The sequence below is a fragment of the Nyctereutes procyonoides genome, unplaced genomic scaffold (genome assembly GCF_905146905.1).
Source record: "Nyctereutes procyonoides isolate TBG_1078 unplaced genomic scaffold, NYPRO_anot_genome, whole genome shotgun sequence".
In the NCBI taxonomy this organism is placed as follows: Eukaryota; Metazoa; Chordata; class Mammalia; order Carnivora; family Canidae; genus Nyctereutes; species Nyctereutes procyonoides.
In genome coordinates, this window is record NW_026575125.1 from 61955662 (window position 1) to 61973317 (window position 17656).

Genomic DNA, 17656 nt, shown 5'->3' on the forward strand with positions numbered 1-17656 from the left:
TTGTTCATGAATTGGAAGAATAGACTGTTTAAAGGTCTATTGTACTAAAAAAATCTACACATTTAATGCAATCCTTATCAAAATATCACCAACATTTTTTTAGAGCTAGAACCAACAATTCGTATGGAACCACAAAAGACCCTGAATAACCAAAGTGATTTTGAAAAAGAAAACCAAAACTGGAGGCATAGTAATTCTGGATTTCAAGCTATATTAGAAAGCTATAGTCATGCAAACAGTATCGTACTGGCACAAAAACAGACAGATAGATCAATTAAACAGAATTTTTAAAAACCCAGCAACAGCAGTAGGCCACTTCCCTTCATAGATGCCACTGGCAGGCCCTCCAGAATTCCAGAGCAACCTACATGGTGGAGTTCTTCCCCTTGAGTTGTCAGCCTATGGAGACTACAAGAGGAGTCCCTTACTTTAAAATGCACATTCATCAATACAAGGATTTAGAGGACACATCAATTCAGGAAAACACAACATGACAAAATGGAACTAATAAAATTTGAGTAACAAACTTTAAATAAATGGAGATCGATGAACTGCCTAACAAAGAATTACTATTAATAATCTTAAAGAAACACAGTAAGATACAAAAAACATTGAGAACTAAACTAAACAAGATTTTAAAAATCCAAAAACAAATGAAGAGGATCAACAAAGAAACAAAAACCGTAGAAGAGAACCAAATCAAAATCCTAGAGTTGGAGAATGACTGAGTTGAAAAATTCAAAGGAAAGCTTCAACACCCAACTTGATTAAGCAGCAGAAAGAATATTTGAACTCAAAGAAGTCATTTGAAATTATCTAGTCAAAGAAATAAAAAATTTTTAAAAATGAAAACAAGTAAAGAAAGCCTATGGGACTTATGAGATCCCAGCAAAAGAAATGATACATGCATGATGAGAGTACCAGAAGTAGGGAATGATAAAGGGGCAGAAAGCTTATCTAAAGGAATGAAGCAAAAGTCAGGGCAAGATGACAGATGAGTAGGGGACCTCTTACATCTGGTCCCTTGAATTTAGGTAGATAACTATCAAAGCATTCTGGACAACCCCATGAATTCAACCTGAGATGTAAGAAAATAATATCTGGAAATCTCCAAGTGGAAAACTGTCCACTTTTTGTAAGGTAGGATGTACAGAGAATCAATTCTGAGGGATATATCTGAAGATAAATGGAATGGGGAGGGATTCCCAATAAGCCAGCTACCAGAAAGTTATATAGCCTCAGAAGGCAAGATCAGAACCCTTAGAAATCAGTCCAAGTGAGAGACATCCCTGCCTGAAAGGTGTTCAGGTGATGAACTGGGTCATCTAACTAGGTGGGACAGTATGGTCTCAATATCCTCAGAGTCACAGAAAGAACAGGGGTGCCTGAGAAAGTAGAGTTCCAAGGCACTGGAGTGGGGAAACTGATTATTGTCAGCAAGCCCAGGATGGTGCTCTCAGCTCAGTTAACCATATATTGCAAGCAATGGCCTATCAGGTGACTCCACTCTGCATGGGGGCCCTGCAAATGAGAGAAATACAGGAAAGCTCTGCCTTCTCTAGGAGGTTTTGGGTGGGTGCATGCATGACCAGGGGACAACTCTTAGTGCATGCGCCTTGTAAAAGACATGCTACACCTTCCCCAGGGAGGATAAATATGGGCATTCACCACAGGATTTTACAGTTTGGCACACACAAAAGTGGAGACCATTTATCACTAAGGGTTTACTGAAGAAAGGGGATTGCAATCTTTCAGCTCTGGGGCTGGGGATCAGAGCACAGCCATTTTTATTTTAATCTCCTAAAGAGACCAAGAAAGCCATCAGGGAAAAAAAAGCCACACAGAGCAACCAAAAACATCTTATACTTGGCCTGGCCCCCTTGCGAGGGGGCAGTGAAAATCCTCTCAAGCAAAAACACCTGAGAATCAGTGCAGCAAGTCCCTACCCCAGAAGACCAACAGGAAGTAAAATTGAAGAACAAATTTAAAGAATACACAGGACTACAAATCTCCAATGCTGGAAGAAAATAATATATACATTTTGAGGGTTTTTTTCTCATTGTTTGTCTATCTTTCAGTTTAAAATTTTCCATTTTGATGTGCCTGAGTGGCTCAGGCAGTTAAATGTCTACCTTTGACTCAGAGCATTAACCCATGGCCCTGGTATCAAGCCCTGAGATGGGCTCCTAGCTTAGTGAGGAGTCTGTTTCTCTCTCTGCCGGTGTTCCTCTTCTCTCTCTCTCTCTCTCTCTCTCTCTCTCTTTCTCTCTCTCACTGTCTCTCAAATAAATAAATAAATAAATAAATAAATAAATAGATAGATAGATAAAATATTTTTTCCCATTTCTTGTTTTCTTCTTTCCCTTTTCACCTAGTTTCTTATTTTATCAACTCTTTAAGTGTTTTTTTAAACTTACATTTTCACATTTACATTATAAGGATATACTCTTTATTTTTGGATTCTTTTCACTCTATTACTTTTATTTTTCTATGTATGTAAGTTTTACTTTTTCTATAAATTTAAGATTTAGATGTTTTCTAACACACAAACCAAAATACACTCAGGACCAATTAAATCACACTGTTTTGTTGACCCTGTGAGATTATATTCTCTCTTTCCCTTACCTGCCCTTTTTAAACCTATTTTTCTTTTACTTTTTGCTTTCCTTTTGTTTTTGTTTTTCTTCTCTTTTCTGGTTTCCTACCTTTTTGGATTTGTCTAGTGTGTATTTCAACTGGATCATGGTTGATAATTTTGATGGTGCTACTTTGTTCATCCATTTTTTCTCTGGGGAAAAATGACTAGAAGGAGGAATACAAAACAAAACAAAGAAACAGATGTAATACTATCTGCCAAAGATCTAATCATTATGGATATAAGTAAAATGTCAGAAGGAGATGGAATCCAAGATAACAATGATAAAATTACTAGGTGGGATTGAAAAGAAGCATTAAAAGTCACTAGAGAATCTCTTAGTACAAAAATGACATCTAATCAGGCCTAAATTAAAAATACTTTACTGAGATACACTCTAAAATAGGATGTTCTAACACCTAGGGTAAATGAAGCATAAGAGAGAATAAATTACATAGAGAACAAGTTGATAGAAAGGAAGGAAGCTGAAGAAAAGAGAAAAACAAATAATGGACCATGAGGGGAGACTTTGATGCCATAAAAAATAATTAATATCAGAATTATTAGGGTGCCCAGGAAAGAAGAAAAAGAGAGAGAGAGAGCACCAGAAAGTATAGCTGAGCAAATCTTAGCTGAGAAATTCCCTAATCTGGGGAAAGAAAGAGGCATTCAAGTCCAAGAGGTGGAGAGGACCTATCCTCTGTAAATAAATAAAAATAGATCAACACACTGACATATAATGGTGAAGCTTGAAAATTCCACAGATAAATAGAAAATCCTGAAAGCAGCTCCAGACAAAAGGTTCCTAACCAACAGGGGTAGGAACATTAGACTGCATTCATACCTATCCACACAGACATGGCAGGCCAGGAAGTGCTGGTACTGTATATTCAGGGTAATGAAAGAGAAAAAATGCAGCCAAGAATACTTTGCCCAGCAAGGCTGTCATTCAGAGTGGAATGTAGGAAAAAGAGCTTCCAGGACAAAGAGAAACTGAAAGAATATGTAAGCAGCCATCCAGCACTACAAAAACTATTAATGGGGATTCTGTAAGAGAAGACAGAGAATCCAAGAGTAACATAAACCAGAAAGAAACAGGCTATCTACAGACATGGAATTGTAACAGATAACACAATGGCACTAAATTCATATCTTTCAATAGTTACTCTGAATTTACAGAGGCTAAGTGGTCCAATAAAAAGACACAGCATATCAGACTGGATAAAAAAAAACAATACCCATCAATATGCTATCCACAAGAGACCCATTTTAGACCCAAAGTCACCTCTGGACTGAAAGCAAAGTGTGGAGAAGCATTTATCATGAAAATTGACTTCAAAAGAAAGCTAGAGCAGCAATTTTCATGACAGACAAAGTAGATTTTAAACCAAAGTCTGCAGGAAAAGATGAAGGACACTATGCCAAACTTGCAGGGTCCACCATCAAGAGGATCTAACTATAGGAAATACTTATTCCCCTGCTATATATACATAGGCATTCCCATCAGCAGTGTAAGAGATTCACCTTTCTATACATCCTCACCAAAACCTATTGTTTATCTTTGTGTATGGTTCAAGAGAGTGGTCTAGTTTTGTTATTCTGCATGTGGATGTCCAATTTTCACAGCACCATTTATTGAAGAGACTGTCTTTTTTCCAATGAATAGTCTTTCCTCCTTTATTGAATATTAATGGACCATAAAATTGAGGGTCCATTTCTGGATTCTCTATTCTGTTCCATTGATCTATGTGTCTGTTTTTGTGCCAGGACCACACTGTCTTGATGACCACAGCTTTGTAGTACAACCGGAAATCTGGCCCCGGATATGGTTTTCTTTTTTAAAATTCCCCTGGCTATTCGGGGTCTTTTCTGATTCCACACAAATCTTAAAATAATTTGTTCTAACTCTCTGAAGAAAGTCCATGGTATTTTGATAGGGATTGCATTAAACGTGTAAATTGCCCTGGGTAACATTGACATTTTCACAATATTAACTCTGCCAATCCATGAGCATGGAATATTTTTCCATCTCTTTGTGTCTTCCTCAATTTCTTTCAGAAGTGTTCTATAGTTTTTAGGGTATAGATCCTTTACCTCTTTGGTTCGGTTTATTCCTAGGTATCTTAGGCTTTTGGGTGCAATTGTAAATGGGATTGACTCCTTCATTTCTCTTTCTTCAGTCTCATTGTTAGGGTATAGAAATGCCATTGATTTCTGGGCATTGATTTTGTATCCTGCCACACTACCAAATTGCTGTATGAGTTCTAGCAATCTTGGGGTGGAGGCTTTTGGGTTTTCTATGTAGAGTATCATGTCATCGGCGAAGAGGGAGAGTTTGATTTCTTCTTTGCCAATTTGAATGCCTGTAATGTCTTTTTGTTTTCTGATTGCTGAGGCTAGGACTTCCAATACTATGTTGAATAGCAGTGGTGAGAGTGGACATCCCTGTCTTGTTCCTGATCTTAGGGGAAAGGCTCCCAGTGCTTCCCCATTGAGAATGATGTTGGCTGTGGGCTTTTCGTAGATGGCTTTTAAGATGTCGAGGAAAGTTCCCTCTATCCCTACACTGTAAAGAGATTTGATCAGGAATCAATGCTGTTTTGTCAAATGCTTTCTCTGCATCTAATGAGAGGATCATATGGTTCTTGGTTTTTCTCTTGCTGATATGATGAATCACATTGACTGTTTTACAAGTGTGGAACCACCCTTGTGTCCTGGGGATAAGTCCTACTTGGTCATGATGAATAATTTTCTTAATGTATTGTGGGATCCTATTGGCTAGTATCTTGTTGAGAATTTTTGCATCCATGTTCATCAGGGATATTGGTCTATAATTCTCCTTTTTGGTGGGGTCTTTGTCTTGCTTTGGACTTAAGGTGATGCTGGCCTCATAGAAGGAATTTGGAAGTACTCCATCTCTTTCTATCTTTCCAAACAGCTTTAGTAGAATAGGTATGGTTTCTTCTTTAAACGTTTGATAGAATTCCGCTGGGAAGCCATCTGGCCCTGGACTTTTGTTTCTTGGGAGGTTTTGGATGACTGCTTCAATTTCCTCCCTGGTTATTGGCCTGTTCAGGTTTTCTATTTCTTCCTGTTCCAGTTTTGGTAGTTTGTGGCTTTCCAGAAATGAATCCATTTCTTCTAGGTTGCCTAATTTATTGGCATATAGCTGTTCATAATATGTTTTTAAAATCGTTTGTATTTCCTTGGTGTTGGTAGTGATCTCTCCTTTCTCATTCATGGTTTTATTAATTTGAGTTTTCTCTCTCTTCTTTTTAATAAGGCTGGTTAATGGTTTATCTATCTTATTAATTCTTTCAAAGAACCAACTCCTGGTTTTGTTGATCTGTTCCACAGTTCTTCTGCTCTCGATTTCATTGAGTTCTGCTCGAATCTTTATTAACTCTATTCTTCTGCTGGGTGTAGGATCTATTTGCTGTTTTTTCTCTAGTTCCTTTATGTGTAAGGTTAGCTTTTGTGTTTGAGTTCTTTCCAGTTTTTGAATGGATGCTTGTATTGCGATGTATTTCCCCCTCAGGACTGCTTTTGCTGTATCCCAAAGATTTTGAATGGTTGTATCTTCAGTCTCATTAGTTTCCATGAATCTTTTTAATTCTTCCTTAATTTCCTGGTTGACCCTTTCATCTTTTAGCAAGATGGTCCATAACCTCTACGTGTTTAAAGTCCTTCCAAACTTCTTGTTGTGATCAAGTTCTACTTTCAACGCATTATGGTCTGAGAATATGCAGGGGACGATCCCAATATTTCGGTATCAGTTAAGACCTGATTTGTGACCCAGTATGTGGTCTATTCTAAAGAAGGTTCCATGTGCACTTGAGAAGAATGTGTATTCAGTTGAGTTTGAATGTAAAGTTCTGTAGATATCTGTGAAATCCATCCGCTCCAGTGTACCATTTAAAGCTCTTGTTTCTTTGGAAATGTTGTGCTTAGAAGACCTATCGAGTGTAGAAAGTGCTAGATTGAAGGCACCAAGTACAAGTGTATTTTATCTAATTATGTGGTTATTAATTGATTGATAGATTTGGCAGCTGCCACATTCGGGGCATATATATTCATGATTGTTAAGTCTTCTTGTTGGATAGATCCTTTAAGTATGCTATAGTGTCCCTCTTCATCTCTCACTACAGTCTTCGGGGTAAATTTTAGTTTATCTGATATAAGCATGGCTACCCCTGCTTTCTTTTGAGGACCATTTGAATGGTAATTGGTTCTCCAATTAGGCTGTAAGTGTCCTTCTGTCTAAAATGAGTCTCTGGGATCCCTGGGTGGCGCAGCGGTTTAGCGCCTGCCTTTGGCCCAGGGCGTGATCCTGGAGACCCGGGATCGAATCCCACATCGGGCTCCCGGTGCCTGGAGCCTGCTCTCCCTCTGCCTGTGTCTCTGCCTCTCTCCCTCTCACTGTGTGCCAATCTGAAATAAATTAAAAAAATAAAAAAATAAAAAACACGGAGATTATCCGTCCAGATAAAAAAAAGACAAGATACGAATATTAAAAATAAATAAATAAATAAAATTAAATAAGTCTCTTGTAGACAGCAAATAGATGGGTCCTGCTTTTCTATCCAGTCTGACACCCTGCGCCTTTTGATGGGGTCATTAAGCCCGTTCACGTTCAGAGTTACTCTTGAAAGATAAGAGTTTAGTGTCATCATGATATCTATTCAGTCCCTGTTTTTGTGGATTGTTCCATTGGACTTATTAAAGGGGAATTTTGAGAGTCCCCCTTAAAATTTCTTGCAGAGCTGGTTTGGAGGTCACATATTCTTTCAGTTCCTGCGTGTCTTGGAAGCTCTTTATCTCTCCTTCCATTCTGAATGATAGCCTTGCTGGATAAAGTATTCTTGGTTGCATGTTTTTCTCATTTAGGACCCTGAATATATCCTGCCAGCCCTTTCTGGCCTGCCAGGTCTCTGTGGAGAGGTCTGCTGTTACCCTAATACTCCTCTCCATAAAAGTCAGGGATTTCTTGTCTCTTGCTGCTTTAAGGATCTTCTCTTTATCTTTGGATTTTGCAAGCTTCACTATTAAATGTCGAGGTGTTGAACGGTTTTTTATTGATTTTAGAGGGGGATCTCTCTATTTCCTGAATCTGAATGCCTGTTTCCCTTCCCAGATTAGGAAAGTTTTCAGCTAGGGTTTGTTCAAATACATAATCTGGACCTCTGTCCCTTTTGGTGCCCTTGGGAAACCGAATTGAACGTAAGTTTTTGTTCCTCAGGCTGTCATTTATTTCCCTTAATCTATCCTCATGGTCTTTTAATTGTTTGTCTCTTTTTTCCTCCATTTCCCTCTTTGCCATCAACTTGTCTTCTATGTCACTGACTTGTTCTTCCACCTCGTTAACCCTTGTCGTTAGGACTTTGATTTTGGATTGCATCTCATTCAATTGATTTTTTTAATAAATTAATTTTTATTGGTGTTCAATTTACCAACATACAGAATAACACCCAGTGCTCATCCCGTCAAGTGTCCCCCTCAGTGCCCATCACCCATTCACCCCCACCCCCCGCCCTCCTCCCCTTCCACCACCCCTAGTTCTTTTCCCAGAGTTAGGAGTCTTTATGTTCTGTCTCCCTTTCTGATATTTCCCACACATTCCTTCTCCCTTCCCTTATATTCCCTTTCACTATTATTCATATTCCCCAAATGAATGAGAACATACACTGTTTGTCCTTCTCCAATTGACTTACTTCACTCAGCATAATACCCTCCAGTTCCATCCACGTTGAAGCAAATGGTGGGTATTTGTCGTTTCTAATGGCTGAGTAATATTCCATTGTGTACATAAACCACCATCGAAAGATGAATGGATTCAATTGATTTTTAATTTCTGCCTGAATAGATCTAAATTCTGCAGTCATGAAGTCTCTTGAGTCCTTTATGCTCTTTTTTAGAGCCACCAGTAGCTTTATAATAGTGCTTCTGAATTGGCTTTCTGACATTGAATTGGAATCCAGATTTTGTAACTCTGTGGGAGAGAGAACTGTTTCTGTATCTTTCTTTTGAGGTGAGGTTTTCCTTCTAGTCATTTTTCTCAGTGCAGAGGTGCCAAAAACAAGTTGTATTGGGAAAAGGAGAAAAAGAGAGGAGAGAACAAAAGAAAGAAAAGAGATAAAGAAAAAAGAAAAAGAAAGAAAAGAGAGAGGAAAAAGAGAAAAATAATGAAACGAAAAAAGGGGTGGGGGAAACAAACAGAAATAAAAAAAAAACACAGGGTTTATCCTCTGATTCTGTATACTGTAAGTCCCTTGACTTCTCCTGGAACTTTCCAGTGCTGCTTGGTCAATAATTTGTTTTTCCCCTGTCTGTCTAGGTGGTCTTCTGGGGGAGGGGCCTGTTGTGCTGATTTTCTGGTGTTAGCACTTGGGGGAGCTGCTCTGCCCCCTGCCTGGTGTAGGGCTCAGCGAGTAATGTTTATCCTGTTTATCTGGTGAGGCCACTGTTAGGCTCAGTGGGCTTGTTTGCCCTGTGAGGCCCCAGGAGGAACAACCACAGTGGCAGGCGGCCAGCTCTCGAGCCCTGGATTCAGCTCCCACAGTAACTACGGAGCTCTCAGTCTGCAGGGACTTGGAGGCTCCGGGGCGGGGCCGCTGATATGCTCAGCTGGGGGCAGGAGCGTCCTTGCTGTCCTGGGCCCTCCCGGCCTCTGCCTGTCTCGGGGGGGAGGCAGGATCCTGGGCTGTGTCCCCGGTGCCCTGTGCTCCCAGGTCTGCGCTGTTGGAATTGTGCTCCTGGCCGGGCAGCCCCCTCTCTGCGGAGCTGCTGCCTGAGCTCCTCTGAGCTGCTCACGGGTCCAGCCGTGTGCGGGCTGCAGCCCTTTAGGGAGCTCGGCGCACTCTCCTGGGGCACAGGTGTCTGTTAATGTCCCAGGCAGCCCGAGGGCATCCCTGCCCTCCTGGGGTCCTGCTCTAACTCCCTGCCAGCGCCTTTCCGCCCCGGATGATTGGTGAAGCTCCTGCTTCTCCGGGCGGGGCTTTCCTGTTCTGGGGACACTCGCTCCAGCCTTAGCCCGGCTCCTCGTGGGGACCCTCCCCTTTGGATGCCTTTTGTTTCTTTATTTCTTTTTTCGCCGTCTTCCCACCTTGATAGAAGCGTGAACTCTTCTCACTGTAGTATTCCAGCTGTTCTCTCTTTAAATCTCAGGCCGAATTCGTAGATTTTCAGGATGATTTGAAGGTTATGTAGGTAATTTGGTGGGGACAGGTGATTTGGGGATCCTACTCTTCGCCATCTTTCCCCTCCTCCCTCCTCCTTGTTTCTTTTGGTCTTTTCTTGGATTACATAATAGTGAAATCAACACAGTCTTCAATGTCAAACAGATCTCTGTTCAATACCATGCTCTGCAAATGCCTAATAATTTTGAGTAAACTATTAAAAGATTTTGGTGATAGTGAATATTCACAAAGAAAATTATAAAGGTTTTAGCACATAGTCTATATTTTCCAAACATCCCATTAATCTTCCATTAAATGTACCTCCTAGCAATAAGCTTCAGCCAAGTACATACCAATGTGTGTGTATGTGTTTGTGTTTAACTGGTTAGTTGGGCATTGAATCATAACGTTTTAGGGACCAAATGCCTGCTACTCAGGAAATATATCTCTATATCTTCTCAGAATGATGTACTCTTTTTCCTTCTCATACTCTTCTGAGAAATATGTTTGGGACAAAGTTGCTTTCCATAGTTCTATGTGTTTTTAGAAATTACTGTCAGGTTAATAGGTAATTTATAAATGAAATAAACAGTGCTATCTTTCTTTTTGTTTTTTTTTTAATAGTACAATTTTTGTTTTTTTAAAGAATTTATTTATTCATGATAGACACAGAGAGAGAGAGAGACAGAGATATAGGCAGAGGGAGAAGCAGACTCCTTGAGGGGAGCCCGATGCGGGACTCAACCTGGTACTCTGGGATCACACCCTGAGCCAAAGGCAGATGCTCAACCCCTGAGCCACCCAGGCATCACTAAATAGTACCATTTTTAAGAATTTGAAAAAATGCAAGGTTTATTGCAATATGTGTACAAAAAGGAGCTACTTGGAAATAATTGTGAATTGTGTACTAAGAGATTTCATTGATTCCCAAAAGCCCAGACTTTATCTGTGAAATTAGATATACTTTCACGTTCATGTCATTTGAAATAAGGTATTTGCTTGTAACATGCTTTACTCTATTTCCCCTCTGAATCTTTGACAGTAAGAAAATAATTTGATAAGGTGTGTTTGGTTTTTATGTAAATAAATGGACTAGGCTAATTTTGCATGTTTACCTGTATCCATGCACATAAATGTATGCATATGTGAGATGCTATCATCTTAAAATTGTAGGAATTTATAGTTTATAATATGTCTTTATTTTATCGTCCCTTTTCTCACTATAGCCCTATGCAGCTGACAGAACACAATTTTTATGGTATCATTTTGCAGATAAGAATATTTAAGTTCATATATAGACAGAGGAAAGAAAAATCCAATGTGCTGGGATGCCTGGGTGGCTCAGCAGTTGAGCATCTGCCTTTCGGCTCAGGACGTGATCCTGGAGTTCCAGGATCAAGCCCCACATTAGGCTCCTTGCGAGGAGCCTGCTTCTCCCTCTGCTTATGTCTCTGTCTTCTCTCTGTGTCTCTCATGAATAAATAAATAAAATCGAGGGAGGGGCAAGATGGCGGAAGAGCAGGGTCCCCAAATCGCCTGTCCCCACCAAATTACCTAGATAACCTTCAAACCATCCTGAAAATTTACGAATTCGGCCTGAGATGCAAAGAGAGACCAGCTGGAATGCTACAGTGAGAAGAGTCCGCGCTTCTATCAAGGTAGGAAGACGGGGAAAAAGAAATAAAGGAACAAAAGTCCTCCGAGGGGGAGGGGCCCCGCGAGGAGCCGGGCTGAGGCCGGGGCGAGTGTCCCTAGGACAGGAGAGCCCCGTCCCGGAGAAGCAGGAGCTGCACCAACCTTCCCGGGGGAAAGGGGCTCGCAGGGAGTTGGAGCAGGACCCAGGAGGGCGGGGATGCCCTCGGGCTCCCTGGGACACTAACAGACACCTGCGCCCCGGGAGAGTGCGCCGAGCTCCCTAAGGGCTGCAGCGCGCACGGCGGGGCCGGAGCAGCTCGGAGGGGCTCGGGCGGCGGCTCCGCGGAGGGGCCTGCGGGGCGGGAGCGAGAATCCAACAGCGCAGGCCCCGGAGCACAGGGCGCCGGGACACAGCCCAGGATCCCGCCTCCCCCGGGACAGGCAGAGGCTGGGAGGGCCCAGGACAGCGAGGACGCTCCTGCCCCGAGCTGAGCAGATCAGCGGCCCCGCCCCGGAGCCTCCAGGCCCAGCAGACGGAGAGCCGAGAGCCCGAGCCCTGTAGTTCCTGCGGAGGCTGAATCCAGGCTTCCAGAGTTGCCATAGCAACTGCGGCTGTTCCTCCTGGGGCCCCACGGGGTAAACAACCCCCCTGAGCCCTGCAGCAGGCAGGGGCAGAGCAGCTCCCCCAAGTGCTAACACCTGAAAATCAGCACAGCAGGCCCCTCCCCCAGAAGACCAGCTGGACGGACCAGTGATACTCCCCCGTGTTCCAATACAACTTGTTTTTGGCCACTCCGCACTGAGCAAAATGACTAGAAGGAAAACCTCACCTCAAAAGAAAGAATCAGAAACAGCCCTCTCTCCCACAGAGTTACAAAATCTGGATTACACTTCAATGTCAGAAAGCCAATTCAGAAGCACTATTCTACAGCTACTGGTGGCTCTAGAAAAAAGCATTAAGGACTCACGAGACTTCATGACTGCAGAATTTAGATCCAATCAGGCAGAAATTAAAAATCAATTGAATGAGATGCAATCCAAACTAGAAGTCCTAACAACGAGGGTTAACGAGGTGGAAGAACGAGTGAGTGACATAGAAGACAAGTTAATGGCAAAGAGGGAAACTGAGGAAAAAAGAGACAATCAATTAAGGGACCATGAAGACAGATTAAGGCAAATAAATGACAGTCTAAGGAAGAAAAACCTACGTTTAATTGGGGTTCCCGAGGGCGCCGAAAGGGCCAGAGGGCCAGAATATGTATTTGAACAAATCCTAGCTGAAAACTTTCCCAATCTGGGAAGGGAAACAGGCATTCAGATCCAGGAAATAGAGAGATCCCCCCCTAAAATCAATAAAAACCGTTCAACACCTCGACATCTAATAGTGAAGCTTGCAAATTCCAAAGATAAAGAGAAGATCCTTAAAGCAGCAAGAGACAAGAAGTCCCTGACTTTCATGGGGAGGAATATTAGGGTAACAGCAGACCTCTCCACAGAGACCTGGCAGGCCAGAAAGGGCTGGCAGGATATATTCAGGGTCCTAAAAATGAGATGATCCGTGTAAAGCACTTATGTACCTAGTACAAAATAAGTGATGAATCAATTGTAGCTATTAATAATCTATCCTTTCTACTATCTCCATGCTACGGTGCTAGGTGATATAGGTCAAATTTGTGATTTGAACGTATTGCATGGTTAGGTTACAGCAATTTTGAAACATGCTCTAATCTATTTGTTCTCTGGAATACATTACCAAAAATATTTCCTAAAATGAAATTAATAGGTTCAAGTCATACTGATTAAAACAGTATCGGAAGAATTGAACTTATACTGGACATTCAAAATTCCTCTTTAGAAATAATTCAGCAGAATTAGTAAGGCATAAATTCTGGTAACATGACTATCATTAATATCTATAAGTTTGGGCATATTATTAAAACAAATTCAATTGGAATTTTCACACATGATAAAATGGGAAGATTTAATTCATTTCAAAAATATTTGTTGAGCTACTACTATCTGCTGGTGTCTTTAATAGATGACTTATATATATTATGCCATTCATTTGTATAGCAGCGCTATGTAATAAGAGCGATTATCCTTATTTTGTAGCCAAAAAACATTGAGGCTTTGCCTATCTCCCTGGTTAAGAAGATCAAATGCATGAAAATGTGAATATTTTCTAAATGAGAACATTAAACTTCCCAAACACTGTATTACTTTAAATTCAATATACTTGTTTTGACAAAGTAAAAAAAAAATAATAAATAAATAAATAAAATCATAAAAAGAGAAACTTAAAAAAAGAAAAATCCAATGTGTTTTATGCTCCTCTATCCTGATTCCTCTATATGTCTGTGAAAGTATGCCTGCTTAAAGAACGTCTTGTTTTCTTGATGATAATAAATAATCTTGTTATTTTACATTTTACTACCATGCTATTGTAATAACATAAAGAAAATTTTAAAATCTCTACTTTCTGGGGCACCTGGGTGGCTCAGGTGGTTAAATGTCAGCTTTGGCTCAGGCCCTGTTTCCAGGGTCCTGGTATTGGCCTGCACCAGGCCCCACATTGGGACCCACATCAAGCTCCCTGCTCAGTGGGGAGTCTACTCCTCCCTCCTGTGCTCTTTTTCACTCTTTCTTGCTATCTCTCTCTAAAATAAAAAAGTCAAGTCTTTAAAAAAATCTTTAATTTCCAAAGTACTTATACATCTATTACATTACTTAATTCACAAACTTCTATATAATGACACTGGAAAGTTGTTGGAAAATGTAAATTCCAATATAGGACAGTAAACTGAGGAATTAGTAATTGAGGGGAATGCCCATGTTCACACAGATAATAGTGTCAAGTTTCTTTTGACAGTTCAGATTATCATATTGCCACAATGATATGATATTATAGCTTAGAAATTGCATACATACAAACTCTCAACTATTTTAGGACTTTAATAAGAGACATATTGTCATCTCTGCATTAAAATATAAGGAAATCTAGGGTCAAATAGTTAAGCACCACAGCTCTTAAGTAGTGTAATTATGTGTAGAATGCAGATTTCACTGTCTCTCACCAATTGTTTTTTTCCATGGACCACTCTAACTCTTATGGTATTCTGAAGATTTTGAGATGTTTAAAATTATATATCAGAAACCCTTCTGATAGGTATAGTGATTAGAAGAAAGAGAATTTCTAGGTTTTCAACAAAAACAACAATGTAGGTAAGCCTTCTTTGATAAGTTTGATGAAAATGTGTAATTAAAACAGTTCTGTAGCAGTTGTACAATTCTGTGTTAGACACTGGAAAATGTCTAACATAATTTTTTGTTATAATTTTTTGTTTAGTCTTGTCAAAGCATAGATGGAAAAATATGAAGAATATGTTATTCTAGCCGATAAGTATGATTCATCACTACAATCCATCAATAATTGCTTTAACATTAGGCAATTTGACTATATATTGTTATTCCACCACTCTCAGCGTGTTGCCTGATTATTGCAAAAAAAAATCACTTATTTTAGGGGCTTTTTACAAACAATGTATGCTTAACCCATTGTAATTATTATTTTCTATTTTCTACCATGTATGTCAAATCAAATCGATGTTGATATTATGATGTCAACTCTAGTCATTGAATAAGTGAAAAAACAACAGTTTCTATTTAACATGTAGTTTTCTATTTTGAAACATGAAAACTAATTTATTACAAAGTGGTAAAAATTGTCCAACTGAGAAGATACTTGCCACAGATCCAGGAGAGTTGGAGGCGATGATATGAAGAAAGACTAGGAGTCTCACTGAACTTTAATCTGGGGAACAGAGGGACCAAGACTTGACTAGGACTCAAACTGGACTCACATTGAACTCATACCCAAGGTTTTGCCTCCTCCAGTTTTTATAAGAAGGCTAGCAGGTTGGGCTTAGGAATGATTAACTTTGGGAAGCATAGAAAATGTTACTTCAAAAGGTAAAAGAATAGGCCATTGACTCAAGAAGTGGGGAGCGGAGGAGCTGCTTCTGGAGAACAATGTGGTCAAGAATCAGTGTGCTGACTCAGGACCTCCTGTATCCCCAGTTTGCCAAGGACCAGGAGATACAGTTTTCAGGCTTTGCAGCTGTTTCCCCACAGATACTTCTTTCTTTAATGTAGATCATATTGAAAACCTTACTGAGACCAAATTTTCATCAAGTCCCTACAAGCTGTCTAAACTCCAGCACCTAAATTTAAGTTGGTGAGTTATAAACTACAGCCTACTTTTTCATCTAGGAAGAGTATTGTCACTATTGGTTACTTATTCAATATCTACTTACCACCCTCTTATCTCTTATTTCTCTTAAAACAACCTAAATCTAGTTCAGGTACTTGGTGCTTTGGGCTTTATGAAGATCTCAATAGGGAATATAGACCATTAGCCTAAACCATTAATAATAATTCCATGGTCAGTGATTAGTTTAGGTGTGAGTATGCCAGATATAAAAGCATCAGTTAGGGTTACTCTGGAAAAGGTTTCTTTCATTTTAAGGAAAATACAAAACAGGATTTTGCCTCTTCCTGTCTTCTGACATTAATTTTTGAGGAAACAACCTTGTGTGATAAAGAGAACTATCTTTTGCCCATGAGAGGAAAGTCATGATAATCATAATGAAGGCAACGAGAAGACCTGATATACTTGATTTCTTGATTTAGTTAATCTTAAACTATTAGTTTTAGATTTCTTGTTTTGTAAGATGATATATGGCCATTGTCTATTTAATTTTTAGTAGGGTAGTGGTTTTTATTTTAATATTTTATTTATTTATTTGAGAGAAAGATAAAGAGACACAGAGCATGAACAGGGGCGAGGAGGCTCAGCAGGGAGCCCTATTTGGGGGTCAAACCTAGGACCCTGTCCTGAGCCAAAGGCAGATGATTAACCAACTGAGCCACCCAGGCAGCCCTAGTTGGGTAGTGTTTTAATTGCAAGCCAAATGATTCTGACAGATACAGAATAATAATAGATTTTTATTCTGATTTCTTTGTTCGAATCACTCAAGTCAGCATGAGGTGGCAGCAGTAAAATCAGAGTGGGAGTCTAACACTAAATTAGCTTTGATTAACCATGAAGAATAATAATGTAACTTTGGGAAAGTCAGTTAATCTCCTGGTCATCAGTGACTTAATATGTCTTGATCTTTTCTATTTTAAAAATCTAGAAAAAAAATCTGAATTTATTTGCCTAAGTATTTTTAAAAATTTATTTGTTCCAAGATTGGTTATAATGTATTGCATGTATTTTTTATTTTTTATTGGAGTTCATTTTGCCAACATATAGAATAACACCCAGTGCTCATCCCATCAAGTGCCCCCCTCAGTGCCCATCACCCAGTCACCACCACCCCCCGCCCACCTCCCCCTCCACTACCCCTAGTTCGTTTCCCAGAGTTAGGAGTCTCTCATGTTCTGTCTCCCTTTCTGATATTTCCCACTCATTTTTTCTCCTTTCCCCTTTATTCCCTTTCACTATTTTTTATATTCCCCAAATGAATGAGACCATATAATGTTTGTCCTTCCCCTATTGACTTATTTCACTCAGCATAATACCCTCCAGTTCCATCCACATTGAAGCAAATGGTGGGTATTTGTTGTTTCTAATGGCTGAGTAATATTCCATTGTATACATGTATTTTTTTTAATTTTTATTTACTTATGATAGTCACAGAGAGAGAGAGAGACAGAGACACAGGCAGAGGGAGAAGCAGGCTCCATGCACCGGGAGCCTGATATGGGATTCGATCCCGGGTCTCCAGGATCGTGCCCTGGGCCAAAGGCAGGCACTAAACCGCTGTGCCACCCAGGGATCCCCTGTATACATGTATTTTTTAAAATTGATTCATTTTATGTAAATGTTCACTTATGTGCACTAAACAAATAATTCAGACTACTTATGATATTACTGAAATTATAGGTTCTCATACCTAAGTCATTATGTTCATATAAAGTATGAGTTAACTACTACTAACAGTTTAGTGGAATTCCTGTTCTTTGAAAATTAAATACACGGAGATCCCTGGGTGGTTCAGTGGTTTATCACCTGCCTTAGGCCCAGGGCATGATCCTGGAGATCTGGGATCAAGTCCCACATCAGGCTCCCTGCATGGAGCCTGCTTCTCCCTCTGCCTGTGTCTCTGCCTCTCTCTCTCTCCCTCTATGTCTCTCATGAATAAATAAA